Here is a 9,906-nt window from a genome sequence, read left to right on the forward strand (position 1 = left end):
AAATAACTAAAAGAATACTTATATATGGGGAGGGTGGAAGGGAGGGAGATGCAAGAGGGAGGACATATGGGAACATATGTTTATGTATGACTGATTCACTTTGTTATAAAGCAGAAACTAACACACAATTGTAAAGCAATTATACCCCAATAAAGATGTTAAAAAAAAAAGAATACTTATATATATATAAATATTTATATATATAACTATATATATTTATATATGTAAATAACTATATATATTTATATATGTATATAACTGAATCACTTTGCTGTACACCTGAAACTAACACAACATTGTAAATCAACTATACATCAATCAATCAAGGAAAGTAAAAAATTTTTTTAAATTTTGTTTAACTTTTCCATGTCAATAAATACAGATACCTATCATCACTGCTAATTGCTGCATGCTTTTTTTCTTGATAAAAACTCTTTACTTTTTTTTTTTTAATATTGACTGATGGATTGATTGATTTTGGCTGCACTGGGTCCTAGTTGCGGCACGCGGGATCTTTGTTGCAGCATGTGGGATCTTTTAGTTGCAGCATGCAGACTCCTAGTTGCGTCATGTGAGCTCTTAGGTGCAGCATGCATGTGAGATCTAGTTCCCCGACCAGGGATCGAACCCAGGCCCCCTGCATTGGGAGCATGGAGTCTTACGCACTGACAACCAGGGAAGTCCCAAAACTCTTTACTTTTTAAAACAACTATTATCAACAATGTTGTGAAGAATAAAAATCCTGGCAGTAACATCTTTGCTTACTAGTCTGATTATTTCCTTAGAATCAATTCTAAGACATGAAATTTTGGGGACAAAAACCATGTACATCTTTACTTCTAACATAGTCTGTATTATCAAACTGGCCCTTTACCAGCCGTACCATTTCTATCTCAATAGTAAACAAGTGCCTCTTTTTCACTCTATTTGCATTTCTTTGGTTACTAAGTAAACTTTTTTTAACATGTTTATTGGCCATTTATATTCCATCTTTCGTGAAATGCCTATTTGGGTTTTTTGCCTGATTTTCTGCTGGGGTGTTCTTTTTATTGTCTTACCAGTAAAAATATATCAGGTATATTTATTTATTTACTGTCCTATATGGTGCAGATTTTCCTCTAGCATAAGTCTCTCAAATTTAGGATATGTTTTCCACATATCTATCTTTTCCTTTGTGACATCCAGCTGAGAAAGCATAAATTTCACTTCTTTCCCATCTGTGATTCAGACAGCCAGAGCCTGAGGTCTCCAAAGAGGAAGCATATGCTGGAATCACAGCTATAAAGACACGAGGGCCAGGCCCCCAGCTCAGACAGCAGTGGTGGAAGCCACCCACATGTCACCCACAAAGGACCTCAAGCTACACACACAGGACATGACAGTCAGCCTGAGCAGTGGTCCCTAACCTTTCAGGCAACTGCATCTATCGTCAACACCTCGGGAGGGTGTAAGGAGACAAAATCATCTCTGCAAAAGAAGGATACAGAGAGCACAGACTCAGCACTATGCCATCAATTAGACCAATGCGTGGTACTGACTGAGCAGATACGAGAGTCAGAGAGGCGAAAGAAGAGCAAGTTAAAGAAAAAGAGCAGCCCAAGAAAAGGAAGTGGGTGGCAGCAAGGCCTGGGGCCTGCTGGCATATGTGAGCAACAGAATAGGAGTCTGGGAATCAGGATCAGGAGAAACATCCCAAGAGGTGAGACTAGAGACGCTAATTTCAGGCTGGATTCTAAGAGCCAATGAAGGGTCTTAAGTGGGAGATCAGGGTGTGGGGGAGAAATGATTTGGTTAGACTTGTGCCTCAAAAGATTACTCTGGCTGGGACTTCCTTGGTGGTCCAGGGGTTAAGACTCTGCCCTCCCACCTCCCATCAGGAAGCTTGCACAAGCCTCTTAGATAGCCTCATCCACCAGCAAGAACTACAGTTCTGCAGCCTGTAGAAGGAAAACCACATTCACAGAAAGATAGACAAAATGAAAAGGCAGAGGACTTTGTACCAGATGAAGGAACAAGATAAAACCCCAGAAAAACAACTAAATGAAGTGGAGATAGGCAACCTTCCAGAAAAAGAATTCAGAATAATGATAGTGAAGATGATCCAGGACCTCAAAAAAAGGGTGCAGGCAAAGATAGAGAAGATGCAAGAAATGTTTAACTAAGACCTAGAAGAATTAAAGAACAAACAAACAGGGATGAACAATAAAATAACTGAAATGAAAACTAAACTAGATGGGCTTCCTTGGTGGCACAGTGGTTGAGAGTTCACCTGCCAATGCAGGGGACACGGGTTCGTGCCCCGGTCCGGGAGGATCCCACATGCCGCGGAGCGGCTGGGCCCGTGAGCCATGGCTGCTGAGCCTTCGCGTCCGGACCCTGTGCTCTGCAGCGGGAGAGGCCACAACAGTGAGAGGCCCGTGTACCGCAAAAAAAAAAAAAAAAAACTACACTAGAAGGAATCAGTAGCAGAATAACTGAGGCAGAAGAACTGATAAGTGACCTGGAAGACAGATGGTGGAATTCACTGCCACCAAACAGAATAAAGAAAAAAGAATGAAAAGAAATGAAGACAGCCTAAGAGACCTCTGGGACAACATTAAAAACAACAACATTTGCATTATACGGGCCTCAGAAGGAGAAGAGAGAAAGGACCCGAGAAAATATTTGAAAAGATTATAGTTGAAAACTTCCCTAACATGGGAAAGGAAATAGCCATCCAAGTCCAGGAAGCGCAGAGAGTCCCAGGCAGGATAAACCAAAGGAGAGACACGCCAAGACACACAGTAATCAAATTGACAAAAATTAAAGACAAAGAAAAATTATTGAAAGCAGCAAGGGAAAATGACAAATAACATACAAGGGAACTCCCATAAGGTTAACAGCTGACTTCTCAGCAGAAACTCTACAAGCCAGAGGGAGCGGCACGATATATTTAAAGTGAGGAAAGGAAAGAACCTACAACCAAGATTACTCTACCCGGCAAGGATCTCATTCAGATTCAGGGGAGAAATCAAAAGCTTTACAGACAAGCAAAAGCTAAGAGAATACAGCACCACCAAACCAGCTCTACGACAAATGCTAAAGGAACTTCTCTAAGTGGGAGACACAAGAGAAGAAAAGGACCTACAAAAACAAACCCATAACAATTAAGAAAATGGTCATAGGAACATACAAATCGATAATTACCTTAAACGTGAATGGATTAAATGCTCCAACCAAAAGACACAGGCTGGCTGAATGGATACAAAAACAAGACCCATATATATGCTGTCTACAAGAGACCCACTTCAGACCTAGGGACACATACAGACTAAAAGTGAGGGGATGGAAAAAGATATTCCATGCAAATGGAAATCAAAAGAAAGCTGGAGTTGCAATACTCATAGCAGATAAAATAAACTTTAAAGAATGTTACAAGAGACAAGGAAGGATAGTAGATAATGATCAAGGGATCAATCCAAGAAGAAGATATAACAATTATAAATATATATGCACCCAACATAGGAGCACCTCAATACATAAGGCAACTGCTAACAGCTATAAAAGAGGAAATCGACAGTAACACAATAATAGTGGGGGACTTAACACCTCACTTAACACCAATGGACAGATCATCCAGACAGAAAATTAATAAGGAAACACAAGCTTTAAATGACACAATAGACCAGATAGATTTAACTGATATTTACAGGATATTCCATCCAAAAACAGCAGATTACACTTTCTTCTCAAGTGCACATTGAACATTGCTAGGATAGGTCACATCTTGGGTCACAAATCAAGGCTCAGTAAACTTAAGAAAACTGAAATCATATCAAGCATCTTTTCCGGCCACAACACTATGAGATTAGAAATCAATTACAGGGAAAAAAATGTAGAAAACACAAACACATGGAGGCTAAACAATACATTACTAAATAACCAAGAGATCTCTGAAGAAATCAAAAAATACCTAGAGACAAATTACAAAGAAAACACAATGATCCAAAACCTATGGGATGCAGCAAAAGCAGGTCTAAGAGGGAAGTTTATAGCAATACAAGCCTACCTCAAGAAACAAGAAAAATCTCAAATAAACGATCTAAACTTACACCTAAATGAACTAGAGAAAGAAGAACAAAAAAAACCCAAGGTTGGTAGAAGGAAAGAAATCATAAAGACTAGAGCAGAAATAAATGAAATGGAAACAAAGAAAACATAGCAAAGATCAATAAATACTAAAAGCTGGTTCTTTGAGAAGATAAACAAAATTGATAAACCTTTAGCCAGACTCATCAAGGAAAAGAAGGAGAGGGCTCAAATCCATAAAATTAGAAATGAAAAAGGAGAAGTTACAACAGACACAACAGAAATACAAAGCATAAGACACTACTACAAGCAACTCTATGCCAATAAAATGGACAACGTGGAAGAAATGGACAAATTCTTAGAAAGGTATAAACTTCCAAGACTGAAAGAGAAAGAAATAGAAAATATGAACAGACCAATCACAGAGTAATGAAATTGAAACTGTGATTAAAAATCTTCCAACAGGGCTTCCCTGGTGGCGCACTGGTTGCGAGCCTGCCTGCCAGTGCAGGGGACACAGGTTTGAGCCCTGGTCTGGGAAGATCCCACATGCCGTGGAGTAACTAGGCCCGTGAGCCACCACTGCTGAGCCAGCGCATCTGGAGCTTGTGCTCCGCAACAAGAGAGGCCGCAACAGTGAGAGGCCTGCGCACCGCGATGAAAAGTGGCCCCCACTCGCCGCAACTAGAGAAAGCCCACGCACAGAAACGAAGACCCAACACAGCCATAAATAAAAAATAAATAAATAAATAAAATTTTTAAATCACCTATAATTAAAAAAAAAAAAAAAATCTTCCAACAAACGAAAATCCAGGACCAGATGGCTTCACAGGTGAATTCTATCAAACATTTAGAGAAGCGCTAACACCTGTCCTTCTCAAACTCTTCCAAAAAACTGCAGAGGATGGAACATTCCCAAACTCATTCTATGAGGCCACCATCACCCTGATACCAAAACCAGACAAATATACTACAAAAAAAGAAAATTACAGACCAATATCACTGATGAATATACATACAAAAATCTTCAACAAAATGCTAGCAAACAGAATCCAACAGCACATTAAAAGGATCATACACCATGATCAAGTGGGGTTTACCCCAGGGATGCAAGGATTCTTCCATATACGCAAATCAATCAATGTGATACACCATATTAACAAATAGAAGAATAAAAACCCTATGATCATCTCAATAGATGCAGAAAAAGCTTTGGACAAAATTCAACATCCATTTATGATAAAAACTCTCCAGAAAGTGGGCATACAGGGAAACTACCTCAACATAATAAAGGCCATATATGACAAACCCACAGCAAACATCATTCTCAATGGTGAAAAACTGACAGCATTTCCTCTAAGATCAGGAGCAAGACAAGGATGTCCACTCTCACCACTATTATTCAACATAGTTTTGGAAGTCCTAGCCACGGCAATCAGAGAAGAAAAAGAAATAAAAGGAACCCAAATTGGAAAAGAAGAAGTAAAACTGTCACTGTTTGCAGATGACATGATACTATACATAGAGAATCCTAAAGATGCCACCAGAAGACTACTAGAGCTAATCAATGAATTCGCTAAAGTTGCAGGATACAAAATGAATGCACAGAAATCTCTTGCATTCCTATACACTAACAACGAAAGATCAGAAAGAGAAATTAAGGAAACAATCCCATTCACCATTGCAACAAAAAGAATAAAATACCTAGGAATAAATCTACCTAGGGAGACAAAAGACCTGTATGCAGAAAACCATAAGACACTGATGAAAGAAATCAAAGATGTCACAAACAGATGGAGAGACGTACCATGTTCTCGGATTGGAAGAATCAATATTGTGAAAATGACTATACTACCCAAAGCAATCTACAGATTCAATGCAATCCCTATCAAATTACAAGTGGCATTTTTTACAGAACTAGAACAAAAAATCTTAAAATTTGTATGGAGACACAAAAGATCTCGAATAGCCAAAGCAATCTTGAGGGGAAAAAAAACAGAGCTGGAGGAATCAGACTCCCTGACCTCAGACTATACTACAAAGCTAGAGTAATCAACACAATATGGTACTGGCACAAAAACAGAAATATAGATCAATGGAACAGGATAGAAAGCCCAGAGATAAACCCACGCACCTATGGTCAACTAATCTATGACAAAGGAGGCAAGGATATACAATGGAGAAAAGACAGTCTCTTCATAAGTGGTGCTGGGAAAACTGGACAGCTACATATAAAAGAATGAAATTAGAACACTCCCTAACACCATACACAAAAATAAACTGAAAATGGATTAGAGACCTAAATGTAAGACCAGACACTATAAAACTCTTCGAGGAAAACATAGGAAGAGCCCTCTTTGACATAAATCACAGCAAGATCTTTTTTGATCCACCTCCTAGAGTAATGGAAATAAAAACAAAAATAAACAAATGGGACCTAATGAAACTTAAAGCTTTTGCAGAGCAAAGGAAACTACAAACAAGATGAAAAGACAACCCTCAGAATGGGAGAAAATATTTGCAAATGAATCAACAGACAAAGGATTAATCTCCAAAATATATAAACAGCTCATGCAGCTCAATATTAAAAAAACAAACAACCCAATCAAAAAATGGGCAGAAGTCCTAAATAGACATTTCGCTAAAGAAGACATACAGATGGCCAAGAAGCACATGAAAAGCTGCTCAACATCACCAATTATTAGAGAAATGCAAATCAAAACTACACTGAGGTATCACCTCACACCAGTTAGAATGGGCATCATCAGAAAATCTACAAACAAATGCTGGAGAGTGTGTGGAGAAAAGGGAACCCTCTTGCACTGTTGATGGGAATGTAAATTGATACAGCCACTATGGAGAACAGTATGGAGATTCCTTAAAAAACTAAAAATATAATTACCATATGACCCAGGAATCCCACTACTGGGCATATACCCAGAGAAAACCATAATTCAAAAAGGCACATGCACCCCAATGTTCATTACAACACTATTTACAATAGCCAGGTCATGGAAGCAACCTAAATGCCCATCAACAAACAAATGGATAAAGAAGACGTGGTACATATGTACAATGGAATAGTACTCAACCATAAAAAGGAACGAAATTGGGTCAATCGTAGAGACGTGGATGGATCTAGAGACTGTCATACAGAGTTAAGGAAGTCAGAAAGAGAAAAACAAATATATATTAATGCATATATGTGGAACGTAGAAGAATGGTACAGAAGAACCGGTTTGCAGGGCAGAAATAGAGACACAGATGTAGAGAACAAACGTATGGACACCAAGGGGGGAAAGTGGTGGGGGGAGTGGTGGTGGTGTGATGAATTGGGAGATTGGGATTGACATGTATACACTGATGTGTATAAAACTGATGACTAATAAGGACCTGCTGTATAAAAAACTAAATAAAATAAAATTCAAAAAAAAGACTCTGCCCTCCCAATGCAGGGGGCCCACGTTCAATCCCTGGTCAGGGAACTAGATCCTGCATGCCGCAACTAAAACACCCTGCACATCACAACAAAGATCTCGCACGCAGCAACGAAGATCCCACGTGCTGCAACTAAGACCTGGCGCAGCCAAATAAATAAATATTAAAAAAAAAAAAAAAAAGGGGCTTCCCTGGTGGCGCAGTGGTTGAGAGTCCACCTGCTGATGCAGGGGACACGGGTTCGTGCCCCAGTCCGGGAAGAGCCCACATGCCGCGGAGCAGCTGGGCCCGTGAGCCATGGCCGCTGACCCTATGCGTACGGAGCCTATGCTCCGCAACGGGAGAGGCCACAACAGTGAGAGGCCCGCGTACCACAAAAAGAAAAACAAACGAGATTACTCTGGCTAAAGTGTGAATGAATTGGGGGGAGGGAACAAGGGAATGTGGGGATAAACTGTCAGTAGCGTAGACTAGAATGACAGTGGCAGAGGGCCTGTGCAGAAGTCACATGGATCTTGGAGAGTGACTTCAGACAGTCATAAGCTTAGATGCTGACTCCGATGGAAGCTGTTGTCCCAGTCGTAGCATCTTTACTGATACAGGACAGCCTCTGGCACTTTGTATGCCTCGTTCTCCATGCCAATTTATAAACGTCACCAGAAGTCGTTTGCTTTTACCTAGCAGGGCCAACAGTATACCTTCACATTTTTGCATGAAGACAACGTCAATTCTTCCACTCTCTACTGTCACAGTCCACAGCCATCTTGATCATCTTGACATTCCACAAAACGTAACAGTAGTCCTCTGTATTGATGACATTGGATGTCATCAATGTCCAATAAGCAGGAAGTACCAAGTATTTTAAATGTCTTAGTAAGACATACACAAACGAGAGGGTGGGATTTAACCCCAATACAATTCAGGGACCAGTCACCTCAGTGAAGTTTCTCGGGGTCAATGGTCAAAAGTATGTCAAAGCATCACCACCAAGTTGCTGTACCTCATGTCACCACACACACACACACACACACACACACACACACACAGGTAGTACAATGTTTAGTAGGCTTTTTTGACTTTTGAAGACAACATAGATCACATTTGAGTGTGCTATTTTTTTTTTTTTTTTTTTGCAGTATGTGGGCCTCTCACTGCCGTGGCCTCCCCCACCGCGGAGCATAGGCTCCGGACGCGCAGGCTCAGCGGCCATGGCTCACGGGCCCAGCCGCTCCGCGGCATGTGGGATCTTCCCGGACCGGGGCACGAACCCGTGTCCCCTGCATCGGCAGGCGGACTCCCCAACCACCGCGCCATCAGGGAAGCCCCGAGTGTGCTATTTTTAACCTATCTAGAGAGTCACTTACAGCTGTATAACTACTAGTTTCATGGAGACCAGAATAAGAGAAGATTCTGCAGCGAGTTTAGGTTGCACAACGGACTGTTCTACTACTTGGGCCTTATGATCCGGGTGAGCCAACGATATTTCGAAGTGACCCGGGCAAACAGGAATGCTGTATGCAGCCTCCAGGAAGGACCAGTGGGAGAATCACAGTGCAGAACCCCAGGATTTGGGAGCAAGGCTATGCCCTCTTCTGCAAATACCTATTCTCCTTTTGAGAAACAGCTTCTGGCTAGCTATGGGGCCATGGCAGGGACAGAGCACCTGACAATGGGACATCAGGTGATCATGCAGCCTGATCCTCCTGTCGTGAACTGGTTGTCGTCTGACACCTTGCCATGCTGGGCAGGTACAGCTGCAACCTGCCATTAAATGGAATGCCAAGCTCAGGCAGGTCCAAAAGGCACAAGTTTCCATGAGCAGATTCCTTTGACACAACTCCTGTTGCATTGCCTCCTGGGGTGTTCCTTCAGACCAGCTGACCAAAAAAGACAAAACTCAAGCCTAGTTTATAGATGGGTTTGTATAATATGCTGGCACAACCAGTAAGTGGACAGTTGCACTTCATCCCCACTCAGGGTGACACTGAAAGACAGAAGTAAAGGAAAATCCTCTAGTGGCCATAGCTTCAAGCAGTATATTTGGTTGTTCACCATTTGGAGTGTGAGATGGCCAGAACTACAGATCTAGACTAATTCAGGGGCAGTTGCCAATGACTGACTGGATGGTTAGGGATTCAGAAGGAACAGGATTGTAACACTGGTGAAAAAGAAGTTTGGGGAAGAGGTATATGGGTGGACAACTTGAATAAGACTATACTATGAAAATAGTTGTGCTCCGCAAGAATGCCCACCAAAAGGTATCCACCGCGTTAGAGACTCTTAACAGTCAGGGCAAATGACATGCTCTGTGGATGCAGTAAGCAGCCTCTTCCTCCAGCCTCCCCCAGCACTTGCTCAATGAGCTCATGAGCCGTGGTGGCAGGGATGGAGGTTATGCGT

Source organism: Delphinus delphis, chromosome 12 (assembly GCF_949987515.2).
Source record: "Delphinus delphis chromosome 12, mDelDel1.2, whole genome shotgun sequence".
Lineage (NCBI taxonomy): Eukaryota > Metazoa > Chordata > Mammalia > Artiodactyla > Delphinidae > Delphinus > Delphinus delphis.